General features: G+C 41.9%; 1 protein-coding gene across 1 annotated transcript in view; it reads right to left on the bottom strand.

The window, feature by feature from the left end:
- cdk18 (cyclin dependent kinase 18) overlaps positions 1-2,346 on the bottom strand; it is a 55,401-nt gene extending 53,055 nt beyond the window's left edge. The window contains exon 1 of the mRNA XM_014166939.2: positions 1,998-2,346. The gene's annotated coding sequence lies outside the window, so the exon portion shown is untranslated. The remainder of the gene's footprint in view (positions 1-1,997) is intronic.
- Positions 2,347-14,942: the final 12,596 nt, after the last annotated feature.

Below are 14,942 nucleotides of genomic sequence, written 5' to 3'. Positions count from 1 at the left end.
CTAGTTCTTGTTTGATGATATAACTACAGTTAGAAACTTAAGGAAATAACGTGCACTACTTTAGTCCCTCAGTCTTCATGGCAGTGTACACATCTTTTATTTATTTAACCTTTATTTGAATTATGGTAATGTTACGACATAATACAAACATAGTGCTGATAAAGGCTGTTTGAGTTATTAATAGTTGTCTGTCTGTTTATCTCAGTCTGTCTCCCTCTGCCCTGCTGACAGTCTGCTGCCACAGAGCTTCCACACAACACACTGATGAATGTAAACAAAACAAAAGGGAGGTTCTATGTTGATTAGGTGATGCATAATTGCGATATTCCCAGTCGGTATTAGATAGAACATCGCGGCCCCACCCACCTGTGGGGAAAACAATCTGTTGGTACCTAGGTTAACCCCATTGGCTCACAACAAATACTTTACGTTTTTCAAAAGCAATTTTCTTGTCTGCTTGTTTTAGTCAAATACAAAACTACATTTAAGAAAAGTACAATATGTCTAATCCTTAAGAGTCTATTAACGCACATGTGTGTTTGTAAATTTACTCTGGCTATCTACTCCGAATTCAGAGCACTCTAGTCTGAGCGTGCCAATAACTGGTAACACTTTCCATGACATAGACTGACCAGGTGAATTCAGGTGAATCCAGATGAAAGCTGTGATCCCTTATGGAGGTCACTTGTTAAATCCACTTCAAAATCAGTGTACATAAAGGGAAGGAGACAGGTTAAACAAGGATTTTTACACCTTGAGACAATTGAGATATGGATTGTGTATGTGTGCCATTCAGAGGGTGAATGGGCAAGACAAAATATTTTAGTGCCTTTGAATAGGGTATGATAGTAGGTACAAATCAATATTAGGAAGTGTTCTGCAACAGGGTGATTAAATTAAGATCCTACATCTGTACACACACCTTTACACTGTCTGTTTCTTTCTCAGTGATTCCATCTTCACTCTCATTGTGAGACAGTGTTTTTAATTAACTCTTAAACAGCTAGCTTTAGCCTAGTGTCTCTGGAGAACCAAGCTGGCAATTATTTTAAAATAATAATAATATATATTTTTAAATCACATCAGACTGTCTAAGAACAGCCAGCCAGATCAGAATACAGAGTCTACCAGACCAGCAGGCAGAGGTCTTAAACGTTCACTTCACACCAGAACAAGACAGAGACAATTAACGGAAATAAATCCTTATTTTCAAACATTGTGATTGTGCAAGAGTGCCAGAGATTAATAATGTGCCACTGCAAAGGACACAGGGCAAGGCCATACTGAGCAAGGGTTGGCAGATCTGTAGAAACCTCAAGCTAAAACGTTTAATTTAACTCTAGCATTTTGGATTTGAGATCAAATGTAGCGACACTACAGAATGTCACTTTTTATTTGAGGGTATTCTCATATTTGATCATATAGCCAAAACATGCTACGTTAATGTGTGTGTTACCATGATTACTTGTTAGATATTGCTGCACTGTCAGAACCAGAAGAACAAGCATTTCGCTACACCTGCAATAACATCTGCTAAACACGTGTATGTGACCAATACAATTTGATTATGGATAAATCAATATTCATCAATATTCACGATTTATTCCTGATTATCCATAATCATGGAGGCATTTCACATTAACATAGAGGTGTTCAGAAACATCTTTTCTTATTAACAATTTACCATTCCCTTCTAATGGACACAACATAATCTGAAACACAACCAAAACAAATTGAAAATGCATCCAACAAGTTTTTAGATTCGCAAGCTTGATGTAGTCATTGCGTGCTAGGAATATGGGAACAAATACAACAAAACATTTGATTACTTTAATACACTGTCCAAATACCTATGAGACCTTCAAATGGGGGGACTAGATACATAAAGTGCTTCCATTTGCAAACGGTAAAACAGATATGTATGAAAGATACAGAGAGAAAGAGGTACAGACAACAATGCAGAGAGGGAGAGAGAGAGCAGCTGCAGTTGTACTTACTGTGGAGAAGAGGTCGCCCACGAAGGGAAACAGAAGCCTCTCTCCTTCTGTTTACGGTATCCAGAGATTTCCCAGGTGTGTGTGTAAACGTGTAATTCTGTGTTTTAGGCAGATAATCCAGAGCTGCAGGAATGTTATTCTGATGGTAGCAGGCAGAACACAGGCAAGAGAGAGAAATAGAGAGAGAAATAGAGCGTAGTAGCGAGAGACAACCACTCCAGTCTTCCCCTCTGATAGCGCAGGACTCAGCCGCTCCGACCGCCTGCCTGCATGCAATGTTCTGCTGCCTGAAAAAGAATAAACAGAAAAAAACAGAAGCTAACTCGAGATTAGCAGAAAAGAGGGAACGCTACAGAAGGGTGTTACAGTCAACCTCTCTCTCCGCCCCCCTACCGCATTCACCCCGCCCTCATTGTTATAGCAACGGCCAATCACAGCTCAGCATCGCACAAGCGTTCCACAGCCAGCCCTGCAGTGTTGACATGATTCTCACTTTAACCAGCTAATGCAGGACAGCCATTTTTTGGAAACAGGTTGTAGCAACTGAGCAAATAAAGTCAAATCAATTTTTATGTCTCACATGGCGGCAGGGTAGCCTAGTGGTTAGCGCGTTGGGCTAGTAACCCAAAAGTTGCAAGTTCGAATCCCCGAACTGACAAGGTACTAGTCTGTCTTTCTGCCTCTCATTGCTGTCATAGAAAATAAGAATTTGTTCTTAAATGCACTGAATAAAACAGGTGTGTGAAATGCAGTATTTAAGAAAATACACAAAAAAGTAAGAGATAAGAATAACAAATAATTAAAGAGCAGCAGTAAATAACAGTAGCAGGTTTCTATACAAACTGGGAACATTCCCAGAACATTAGCTAAGATTCCCATTAAGTTCTAGTTAGGGTTTTATCTTTAGAGAATGTTTTTGACAAAATCTATTTGTTTATCAAAAATGTTTGAGATTAAATATCCTTGGAATGTTCTCCTAACGTTCACTAAAATGTTGTCCACAACATCTGTAACAACCACCAAAGAACATTCCTGAAAAGTCTGTATGTTTGCATAAAACATGTGTCTGATGTTGCAAGAACGTTCCCGTAACACATTTAATCCGTTATTTTAAGTCCCCGGAATGTTTCATTAGGTTGTGGGAACAGTCTGGTGGGAACATTGTGGGGACATCACAAAAGATATGTTCCCAAAACACAAAAGCTGTCCAGTTGTGCAGAAGATTCTACAATGTTTCTTTTAGAGTGCAAAAAAAACATTCATCTGATGTTAGAAAAATGTCTCCATAACACATTTTGTCTGTTCTTTAAAGGTTCCCAGAATGTTTCATTAGGTTGTGGGAACATAGGGTTAACATGACAAGAAATACGTTCCCAAAACGCTAAAACTGTTCAGTTGTGCTGACATTCAGAAAATGTTTGTATCAAGGAGCACATAAGTAAGGCTTTCACGGTAAGGTTGTTGTATTCAGTGCATGTGACAAATACAATTTGATTGGATTCCTTTGATGTTGCAAGAATGTTGACATAACAGCCTTTATCAGTTCTTTAAAGGTTCCCAGAACAGGTAATTACAGTGCATTCGGAAAGCATTCAGACCCCTTGACAAATTTTTGTTACATTACAGCCTTATTCTAAAATGTTTTTTTTTTTTTAAAGAATCCTCATCAATCTACACACAATACCCCGTAATGACAAAGTAAAAACAGGTTTTTAGAAATGTGTGCAAATGTATATAAAACAACAACAACAGAAATATCACATTTACGGAAGTATACAGATAATTTACTCAGAACTTTGTTGAAGAACCTTTGGTAGTGATTACAGTCTTGAGACATCTTGGGTATGACGCTTCAAGGTTGGCAAACCTGTATTTGGGGAGTTTCTTCCATTCTTCTCTGCAGATCCTCTCAAGCTCTGTCAGGTTGGATGGGGAGCGTCGCTGCACAGCTATTTTCAGGTCTCTCCAGAGATGTTAGATCGGGTTGAAGTCCGGGTTCTGTATAGGCCACTCAATGACATTCAGAGACTTGTCTCGAATGCCACTCCTGCATTGACTTGGCTGTGTGCTTACTGTAGGGTCGTTGTCCTGTTGGAAGGTGAAACTTTACCCCAGTCTGAGGTCCTGAGCGCTCTGGAGCATGTTCTCATCAACGGTCTCTTTGTACTTTGCTCCATTCATCTTTCCCTCGATCCTGACTAGTCTCCCAGTCCCTGATGCTGAAAAACAAGCCCGCAGCATGATGCTGCCACATGAAGCTTGGCATTCAGGCCAAAGAGTTCAATCTTGGTTTCATCAGACCAGAGAATCTTGTTTCTCATGGTCTGAGAGTCCTTTAAGTGCCTTTTGGCAAACTCCAAGCAGGCTCTCATGTGCCTTTTACTGAGGAGTGGCTTCCATCTGGCCACTCTACCATAAAGGCTTAATTTTTGGAGTGCTGCAGAGATGGTTGTCCTTCTGAAAGGTACTCCCATCTCTACAGAGGAACTTTGGAGCTCTGTCAGAGTGACCATGCTCAGTTTGGCTGGGCGGCCTGCACTAAGAAGAGTCTAGGTGGTTCCAAAATTCTTCCATTTAAGCATGATGGAGGGCACTGCGTTCTTGGGGACCTTCAATGCTGTAGCTTTCCCCAGATCTGTGCTTCAACACAATCCTGTCTTGGAGCTCTACAGACAATTCCTTCGACCACATGGCTTGGTTTTTGCTCTGACATGCACTGTCAACTGTGGGACCTTATATAGACAGGTGTGTGCCTTTCCAAATCATGTCCAATCAATTGAATTTATCACAGGTTGACTCCAATCAAGTTGTAAAAACATCTCAAGGATGATCTATGTTATTTGTCACATGAGCTCAATTTCGAGTTTCATAGCAAAGGGTCTGAATACTTATGCAAATAAGTTATTTCTGTTTATTGTTTTTAATACATTTCTAAAAACCTGTTTTCGCTTTGTCTTTATGGGGTATTGTGTGTAGATTGATGAGGAAAAATGTAATTTCACCCATTTTATAATAAGGCTGAAACATAACAAAATGTGTAAAAAGGTTAGGGGTCTGAATACTTTCTGAATGCACTGTAGGTTGTGGGAACATTGCAAGAGGTAGGCTACCAAAACACAAAATATACTTAGTTGTGATATAATTCATACGTTTAAGTTACGTTTAAGTTACGTTGCACAGGACATTCACCTTAATAGCATATTTGTTTTAGGTTTAAAATAATATTCCATTAATGTTCATGCAATATACATTTTACCTTGTCTTGGAGGTCCTCCAAACATTTAGAAAATGTTGTATTTAAGTTTGACCTAATATCACCACAACATACCACAGCACGCAAATTAAAGCATATTGGAATACATCCCCATTATGTTTCTCTCCAGATGTAATGTCAATATGCATTTGAGGACTGTAGGTGATATAGTATTTTCATTTAATTCATAGGACATTTGAACAGCATTTAATTATGCAAACACACCCATATTTTTGTACACTTCATACAGTATATTGACAATCTGCACATGTGGGGTTTGAACCTGCAATGTTTGGATCCTCTTGGAAGGTATCTTTCATTGTCTTTTTTTCAGTATATAGACATGGCAGTATGGTCAATTAGGAATTCCATGCTTCTTTCCTTGCCTTGCCTTGATAACAGCTTTGCACACTTTTGGCATTCTTTCAACCAGCTTTTTCAATTAACAGGTCTGCCTTGTTAAAAGTTAATTTGTGGAATTTCTTTCCTTCTTAATGCGTTTGAGCCAATCAATTGTGTTGTGACACGGTATCGGTGGTATACAGAAGATAGCCCTATTTGGTAAAATACCAAGTCCATATTATGGAAAGAACAGCTCAAATAAACAAAGAGAAACGACAGTCCATCATTACTTTAAGACATGAAGGTCAGTCAATATAATAGCCAATATGATAAAACTATCATGAAGAACGCCACAGGAAAGGAAGACCCAGAGTAACCTCTGCTGCAGAGGATGAGTTAATTAGAGTTGCACCTCAGATTGCAGCCCAAATAAATGCTTCACGGAGTTCAAGTAACAGACACATCTCAATATTAACTGTTCAGAGGAGACAGCGTGAATCAGGCCTTCATGATCGAATTGCTTGAAAGATACCACTATTAAAGGACACCAATAATAAGAAGAGACTTGCTTGGGCCAAGAAACATGAGCAATGGACATTAGATCGGTGGAAATCTGTCCTTTGGTCTGATGAGTCCAAATTTGTGATTTTTGTTTCCAATCGCTGTGTCTTTGTGAGACGCAGAGTAGGTGAACGGATGATCCCACCGTGAAGCATGGAGGAGGAGGTATGATGGTGTGGTGGTGCTTTGCTGGTGACACTTTCTGCGATTTATTTAGAATTCAAGGCACACTTAACCAGCATTGCTACCACAGCATTCTGCAGCGATACACCATCCCATCTAGTTTGCGCCTAGTGGGACTATAATTTGTTTTTCAAAAGGACAATGACCCAAAACACACCTCCAGGCTGTGTAAGGGCTATTTGACCGAGAAGGAGAGTGATGGTGCTGCGTCAGATGACCTGGCCTCCACAATCATCCAACCTCAACCCAATTGAGATGGTTTGGATGCGTTGGACTGCAGAGTGAAGGAAAAGCAGCCAACAAGTGCTCAGCATATGAGTGTGCAAAGCTGTCATCAAGGCAAAGACTTTGAAGAATCTGCTGGCAGGGAGGGAGTAACACAGCCTTGGGACGGAAATAACATATGGCGAGAAGTGCACAATATCTGTCTTATCTCCGTGTTTCAGGTTTGTAATGCATGTTACTTTCAAAAAACGTACTATCATTCATTATTTCATGTTGGTGTCGATTTGAATAATTAATACCATATATTAGAAATTTATGAAAATGAACCTTGCATCAACATTGCAATGTTGCCCAGCCACAGTATTTTGCCTTACAATATTAATGGGACATAAATGGATGACGTAATAGCTATTTTAACCATCATTTTCTCATGTAGTAGGAGATGTTTTTCACAATTTTTAATGGTGTCCAGCTGTCCTTGTTGTGCTCACTCCTCGTGCCTTAATATAATAAATGTTTTGATTCTCTTCACAAATGGCAAACTCATCATGCTTATCACATTTCTGTGGCTTGACACAAGGTAATTGACCCCCAGAATCATAAAGATATATATTTTTAACCACTAACATGTCAATATAAAATTGTGAGACAGCTGATCCATCAAGTCAATTAATTAAGACATAAGTCATTCTAGGGATGTCATATATAATTTTCAAACATTCAGTCACTTGTTGATATTTTGCTAACATTATGAAATCAATCTGAACTAGAGGAGACAATGGCCGGTGCTTTAATTAATTTTATTTTATTCCAGGTCATCAGTTAACATTGTGTTACTTTCATCCAGCCTGTCTCTCCAATAACTTCTCCCAGGCTATAACACCCAAGACTAGGTAGCATGATACTTGAAACCTATGCTGTGATTTAGTCAGTAGATGGATTATGAAAAGGACATGTTTGGAACCTTAAACAACTAAACACAACTCTACAACCAAACACGTCCGGGTCCATTTTATTTACTTACAGTGCCTTCAGAGTATTCACACCCCTTTACTTTTTCCATTGTTGTGTTACAGTGTGTGTAGGCCAGCGTGTCACTGGCCTACACACAATACCCCATAATGTCAAAGTGAATATTTCAAAATGTTTATAAATTATATTTAAAAAAAAGCTGAAATGTCTTGAGTCAATAAGTATTCAACGCCTTTGTCTTGGCAAGCCTAAATAAGTTCAGGAATAAAAATGTGTTTGCAAGTCACATAATAATGTAAGTTGCATGAATTCACTCTGTGTGCAATAGTAGTGTTTAACATAATGTTTGTATGACTATCTCATCTCTGTACCCACATATACAATTACTGTAGGTCCCTCAGTAGAGCAGTGAATTTCAAACACAGATTCAACCACAAAGACCAGGGAGCTTTTCCAATGCCTCGCAAAGAAGGGCACCTATTGGTAGATGGGTAAAGTAAAATAAAAACAGACATTGAATATCCCTTTGAGCATGGTGAAGTTATTAATTACACTTTGGATGGTGTATACACCCAGTCACTAGGCATCAGCTCAGCTGGCTAATGTGGTCTTGAGTTGTGCAGGCAAGTTTGAATTGTTACATTTGACAGCAGAAGCCAGATAGCTTCTATCACAGTTAGTTAGGACAGTAAAGCTGTATCATGGTCATGAGTTAACTGAAAGGAGTCATACAATCATTCACAATATCTGTAGAGAAGTGAGTGCTGACCAAACCTGGTCCTGAATGGAAAGATAGGGCAAATAAAGTACTGACTGTTATCTGTAGAGCTTATATGGCTTAACGCTTAACATGGAAGTGGAAATTCCTCAGACAGACACAAACTACTCTCCCAGCATCTGATAGGGTTCAGGCCCTTTTGCATTCCATTGACATGGCGATGCCCACACCAACTCAGACGTTTGATGCCAACGCAGGACTACTCTGCTTGTCTGTGCCTGTTTCTGTCTATATTTGCCTGGTACAGTCTATTGGACAACCAACCAACAACAATAATAGACGGTTAGATCTTAAGGTATTAAAGAACTCTGTGGCCTGTTGAACCTCTCTAATGGAGGAGTAGCGGTGTGAGCAGTGGTCTTTACAGCACATACGTTGGTTTTGTAACTGATGGAAATGGTGCTGAGGGGTCAGAGGTCAGGATCAGAGCGCTGGTGGGCCCAGAATCAGGCCAGGAAACAGGAAGTAGGGTACCAAAGGCTCGCTGATGACTAGATGATTATTTGGATGAATTGGCTTGCAGTGGAATTTACACAAAACCCTCCAACTGTATTTGGCCTCAGTCCCACTAGGCAGGGCTGGAAAGAAAGGATAGAGAGAGGGGAACATAATCTGTCCTCTATTATCTACTACTGTTTACGTCAGTATGTACAGTATGTGTGGCTGTGGCTGTTTTGTTTTCATATTCTGTATAACTGATCTGCATTGGTGCTTTGCTGCTCCGCCTCAGCTGGTGAATTATCAACACAACCATCTCTCAATTATCTCACCTTCCACTTCACCTTCCACAGCCACCTCACCTTCCTCAACTACCTGAACTCATTTAACCCTCCACAGCCACATCACCTTCCTCAACTACCTGAACTCATTTAACCCTCCACAGCCACATCACCTTCCTCAACTACCTGAACTCATTTAACCCTCCACAGCCACATCACCTTCCTCAACTACCTGAACTAATTTAACCCTCCACATCACCTTCCACACATGTTCTGTTCACCCAGGGTCTATCTGACCCTCTCTATGGGAGTTGTCCTCTTCAACACCCCTCACATCACAGGTAGAAGTCACAGAGGGAAAATGACAACCTATAAGTAGACGACTTCCCTGGAGGAATAAGTGCCGTTTGACTTGAGAGACAGCCAAAGTAAATGCACAGGTATGATCTTGCATGAAATATGATGTTTGCTAAATTTGTTGTCAGAGCAGAGAGAAGGTTAAGCTCATGAAATATTTATTAAGGCCGATAGGGTGGCTCTCAAAGCGTCTCTCTCTCCCAGAATAGTCCATTATATTCTCAATTTAGAATCATCACTGTTTGGCCACGTAAATAACATAATAGCATTAGGATCAATAACTTGGTCTATATATATATATATACAGTTGAAGTCGGAAGTTTACATACACTTAGGTTGGAGTCATTAAAACTCGTTTTTCAACCACTCCACAAATTTCTTGTTAACAAACTATAGTTTTGGCAAGTCGGTTAGGACATCTACTTTGTACATGACACAAATCATTTTTCCAACAATTGTTTACCGACAGATTATTTAACTTATAATTCACTGTATCACAATTCCAGTGGGTCAGAAGTTTACATACACTAAGTTGACTGTGCCTTTAAACAGCTTGGAAAATTCCAGAAAATTATGTCATGGCTTTAGAAGCTTCTGATAGGCTAATTGACAACATTTCAGTCAATTGGAGGTGTATCTGTCGATTTATTTCAAGGCCAACCTTCAAACACAGTGCCTCTTTGCTTGACATCATGGGAAAATAAAAGATATCAGCCAAGACCTCAGAAAAAAATTTGTAGACCTCCACAAGTCTGGTTCTTCCTTGGGAGCAATTTCCAAATGCCTGAAGGTACCACGTTCATCTGTACAAACAATAGTACGTACACAAGTATAAACACCATGGGACCACGCAGCCATCACACCGCTCAGGAAGGAGACGCGTTCTGTCTCCTAGAGATGAACGTACCTTGGTGCGAAAAGTACTAATCAATCCCAGAACAACAGCAAAGGACCTTGTGAAGATGCTGGAGGAAACAGGTACAAAAGTATCTATATCCACAGTAAAACGAGTCCTATATCGATATTACCTGAGAGGCCGCTCAGCAAGGAAGAAGCCGCTGCTCCAAAACCGCCATAAAAAAGCGAGGGTCCAGATTGTCTAGCCCGGCTGATTTGTAGGGGTCCAGATTTTGCAGCTCTTTCAGAACATCAGCTATCTGGATTTGGGTGAAGGAGAAGTTGGGGAGGTTTGGGCGAGTTGCTGTGGGGAGCGCAGGGCTGTTGACCGGGGTAGGGGTAGCCAGGTGGAAAGCATGGCCAGCCGTAGAAAAATGCTAATTGAAATTCTCAATTAATGTGGATTTATCGGTGGTGACAGTGTTTCCTAGCCTCAGTGCAGTGGGCAGCTGGGAGGAGGTGCTCTTATTCTCCATGGACTTTACAGTGTCCCAGAACTTTTTTGAGGTTGTACTACAGGATGCAATTATTTCTGTTTGAAACAGCTAGCCTTAGCTTTTCTAACTGCCTGTGTATATTGGTTCCTAACTTCCCTGAAAAGTTGCATATCACGGGGGCTATTCGATGCTAATGCAGAATGCCACAGGATGTTTTTGTGCTGGTCAAGGGCAGACAGGTCTGGAGTGAACCAAGGGCTATATCTATTCCTAGTTCTACATTTTTTGAATGGAGCATGCTTTTTTAAGATGGTGAGGAAGGCACTTTTAAAGAATAACCAGGCATCCTCTACTGACGGGATGAGGTCAATGTCATTCCAGGATACCCCGGCCAGGTCAATTAGAAAGGCCTGTTCGCAGAAGTGTTTTAGGGAGCGTTTGACAGTGATGAGGGGTGGTCGTTTGACCGCAGACCCATTACGGATGCACGCAATGAGGCAGTGATCGCTGAGATCTACTTGAAAACAGCAGAGGTGTATTTGGAGGGCGTGTTAATTAGGATGATATCTATGAGGGTGCCCGTGTTTATGGATTTGGGGTTGTACCTGGTTGGCTCCTTGATAATTTGTGTGAGATTGAGGGCATCAAGCTTAGATTGTAGGATGGCCGGGGTGTTAAGGATGTCCCAGTTTAGCTCACCTAGCAGCACGAGCTCAGAAGATAGATGGGGGGCAATCAATTCACATATGGTGTCCAAGGCATAGCTGGGGGCAGAGGGTGGTCTGTAGCAAGCGGCAACGGTGAGAGACTTGTTTCTGGAAAGGTGAATTTTTAGAAGTAGAAGCTCGAATTGTTTTGTTACAGGATTCAGACACGGCTAAGACATCCAGGTTGGCAGAATGTGCTAAAGCAGTGAATAAAGCAAACTTAGGGAGTATGCTTCTAATGTTAACATGCATGAAACCAAGGCTTTTACGGTTACAGAAGTCAACAAATGAGAGCACCTGGGGAGTAGGAGTGGAGCTAGGCACTGCAGGTCCTGGATTAACCTCTACATCACCAGAGGAACAGAGGAGAAGTAGGATAAGGGTACGGCTAAAGTCTATAAGAACTGCCGTCTAGCACGTTCGGAACAGAGAGTAAAAGCAGCAGGTTTCTGGGCACGGTAGCATAGATTCAAGGCATAATGTACAGTCAAAGGTATGGTAGGAAGAGAGTACATTGGAGGTAAACCTAGGCATTGAGTAATGAAGAGAGAGATATAGTCTCTAGAGACGTTTAAACCAGGTGATGTCATCGCATACGTGGGAGGTGGAACAACATGTTTGGTTAAGGCATATTGAGCAGGGCTAGAGGCTCTACAGTGAAATAAGACAGTAATCACTAACCAGGACAGTAATGGACAAGGCATATTGATATTAGGGAGAGGCATACGTAGCCAAGTGATCGTATGGGTCCAGTGAGTGGTTGGGCTGGCTGGGGACACGGCGATTCAGACAGTTAGCAGGCCGGAGCTAGCAGTTAGCAGGCCGGGGCTAGCAAGCTAGCATAAGGGCCTTAGAGGGACGGGGGAAAAGTCTGTTTTTGCCTCCTCGTGCGGTGACGTCGATAGACCAGTCGTGGAATTAGTAGGGTTCCAAGTAGCAGAGGGGTACAAGTAGCAGAGGGGTACAAGTCCAATTGGCAAAATGGGTATAGTGGTCCAAGAAACTGACCGGTGGATCAGCTAACAGTCCAATATGCTATAGATAGCTAGCAGGCCACGGTTAGCAGAATGGGCCTTCAGGGGACGTCGCGCCTGAGGGGCCTGTTGGGATCCTCGGGCAGATTATGTCGGTATTCCAGTCGTGAAGGATTGGCGGGGTTCCATGCCCCGTACCGGCAGTAGAAGGGGTCCGGATATTGTAGCCGATTAATTAATTAATTAATTAACATGCACCTGTAAAAATCCAAATAACTTCACAGATCTTCATTGTAAAGGGTTTAAACACGGTTTCCGATGCTTGGTCAATGAACCATAAACAATTAATGAACATGCACCTGTGGAACGGTCGTTAAGACACTAACAGCTTACAGACGGTAGGCAATTAAGGTCACAGTTCTGAAAACTTAGGACACTAAAGAGGCCTTTCTGCTGACTCTGAAAAACACCAAAATAAAGATGCCCAGGGTCCGTGCTCATCTGCGTGAACGTGCCTTAGGCATGCTGCAAGGAGGCATGAGGACTGCAGATGTGGCCAGGGCAATAAATTGCAATGTCCGTACTGTGAGACGCCTAAGACAGCGCTACAGGGAGACAGGATGGACAGCTGATCGTCCTCGCAGTGGCAGACCACGTGTAACAGCACCTGCACAGGATCGGTACATCTGATCATCACACCTGCAGGACAGGTACAGGATGGCAGGACAGGACAACAACTGCCCGAGTTACACCAGGAACACACAACCCCTCAATCAGTGCTCAGACTGTCCGCAATAGGCTAAGAGAGGCTGGACTGAGGGCTTGTAGGCCTGTTGTAAGGCAGGTCCTTACCAGACATCACCGGCAACAACGTTGCCTATGGGCACAAACCCACCGTCGCTGGACCAGACAGGACTGGCAAAAAAGTGCTCTTCACTGACTAGTCTCGGTTTTGTCTCACCAGGGGTGATGGTCGGATTCGTGTTTATCGTCGAAGGAATGAGAGTTACACCGAGGCCTGTACTCTGGAGTGGGATCGATTCGGAGGTGAAGGGTCCGTCATGGTCTGGGGCGGTGTGTCACAGCATCATCGGACTGAGCTTGTTGTCATTGCAGGCAATCTCAACGCTGTGCGTTACAGGGAAGACATCCTCCTCCCTCATGTGGTACCCTTCCTGCAGGCTCATCCTGACATGGCCCTGCAGCATGACAATGCCACCAGCCATACTGCTCGTTCTGTGCGTGATTTCCTGCAAGACAGGAATGTCAGTGTTCTGCCATGGCCAGCAAAGAGCCCGGATCTCAATCCCATTGAGCACGTCTGGGACCTGTTGGATCGGAGGGTGAGGGCTAGGGCCATTCCCCCCAGAAATGTCCGGGAACTTGCAGGTGTCTTGGTGGAAGAGTTGGGTAACATCTCACAGCAAGAACTGGCAAATCTGGTGCAGTCCATGAGGAGGAGATGCACTGCAGTACATAATGTAGCTGGTGGCCACACCAGATACTGTTACTTTTGACCCCCACTTTGTTCAGGGACACATTATTCAATTTCTGTTCGTCACATGTCTGTGGAATTTGTTCAGTTTATGTCTCAGTTGTTGAATCTTGTCATGTTCAAACAAATATTTACACATGTTAAGTTTGCTGAAAATAAACGCAGTTGACAGTGAGAGGACGTTTCTTTTTTTGTTGAGTTTATGTATTGACAGATACTTAGTCATGTATTCACTGTATGCTTAAAATATTGTCTATTTATACTTTGACAGCCACATACTGGAGAACTTCACTGTACTTTTCTTGTCCATTTGTTGACACCAAACACTAACACATCAAATCAAATTGTATTTGTCACATGCACCGAATACAACAGGTGTAGACCTTACAGTCAAATGCTTACTTACAAGCCCTTAACCAACAATGCAGTTCTAAGAAAAAAAACTGTTTAGAAAGTATTTACTTAAATAAACGAAAATATGAAAAATAACTAATGATTCCTCTGCTCTGTGTATGTGTGTGTGTCATCCAGCCTGCCCCATTTATACAAATTACATTCTCACTGATTAAACAGCTCTTTGAATTATGCAATCCAAAGAGTTAGGCTTTAGAAAACAGAGAGATGAAAGGAGGAAGAGGAGAGTGAAAGGACCGTTCCTCAGACAGAGAGAGGAGGGTGTAAAGAGAAGGTAGAGCGAGAGAGAGAGAGAGCGAGAGAGAGACGAGAACCCCTGACTGACAGACAGACAGACACACAGACAGACAGACAGACAGACAGACAGAGGGTTGTTACAGTACGGTTGCCAGGCAGTGTTGGCGGTTTGTGTTGGTATAGCGTATCTGGCATTTCTAATAACAATGCTATGCGTGGTAGTTGATTATAGCAACTCTCTCAGACTTTTGCCACTGCCAGGCAATTTATAAACTTGATCTCCACTATAAAAAGCATCTAGACATTTTCTGACATATCTTTTAGACAGACATTTACTTTTCTACAGCGGAGATTTGTATAAACCTTGCTGTCTGTCTTTCTGTCATTTGCAACA

This window comes from Salmo salar, chromosome ssa22 (assembly GCF_905237065.1).
Source record: "Salmo salar chromosome ssa22, Ssal_v3.1, whole genome shotgun sequence".
Classification (NCBI taxonomy): domain Eukaryota; kingdom Metazoa; phylum Chordata; class Actinopteri; order Salmoniformes; family Salmonidae; genus Salmo; species Salmo salar.
This window is presented reverse-complemented; position numbering and strand designations above follow the sequence as displayed.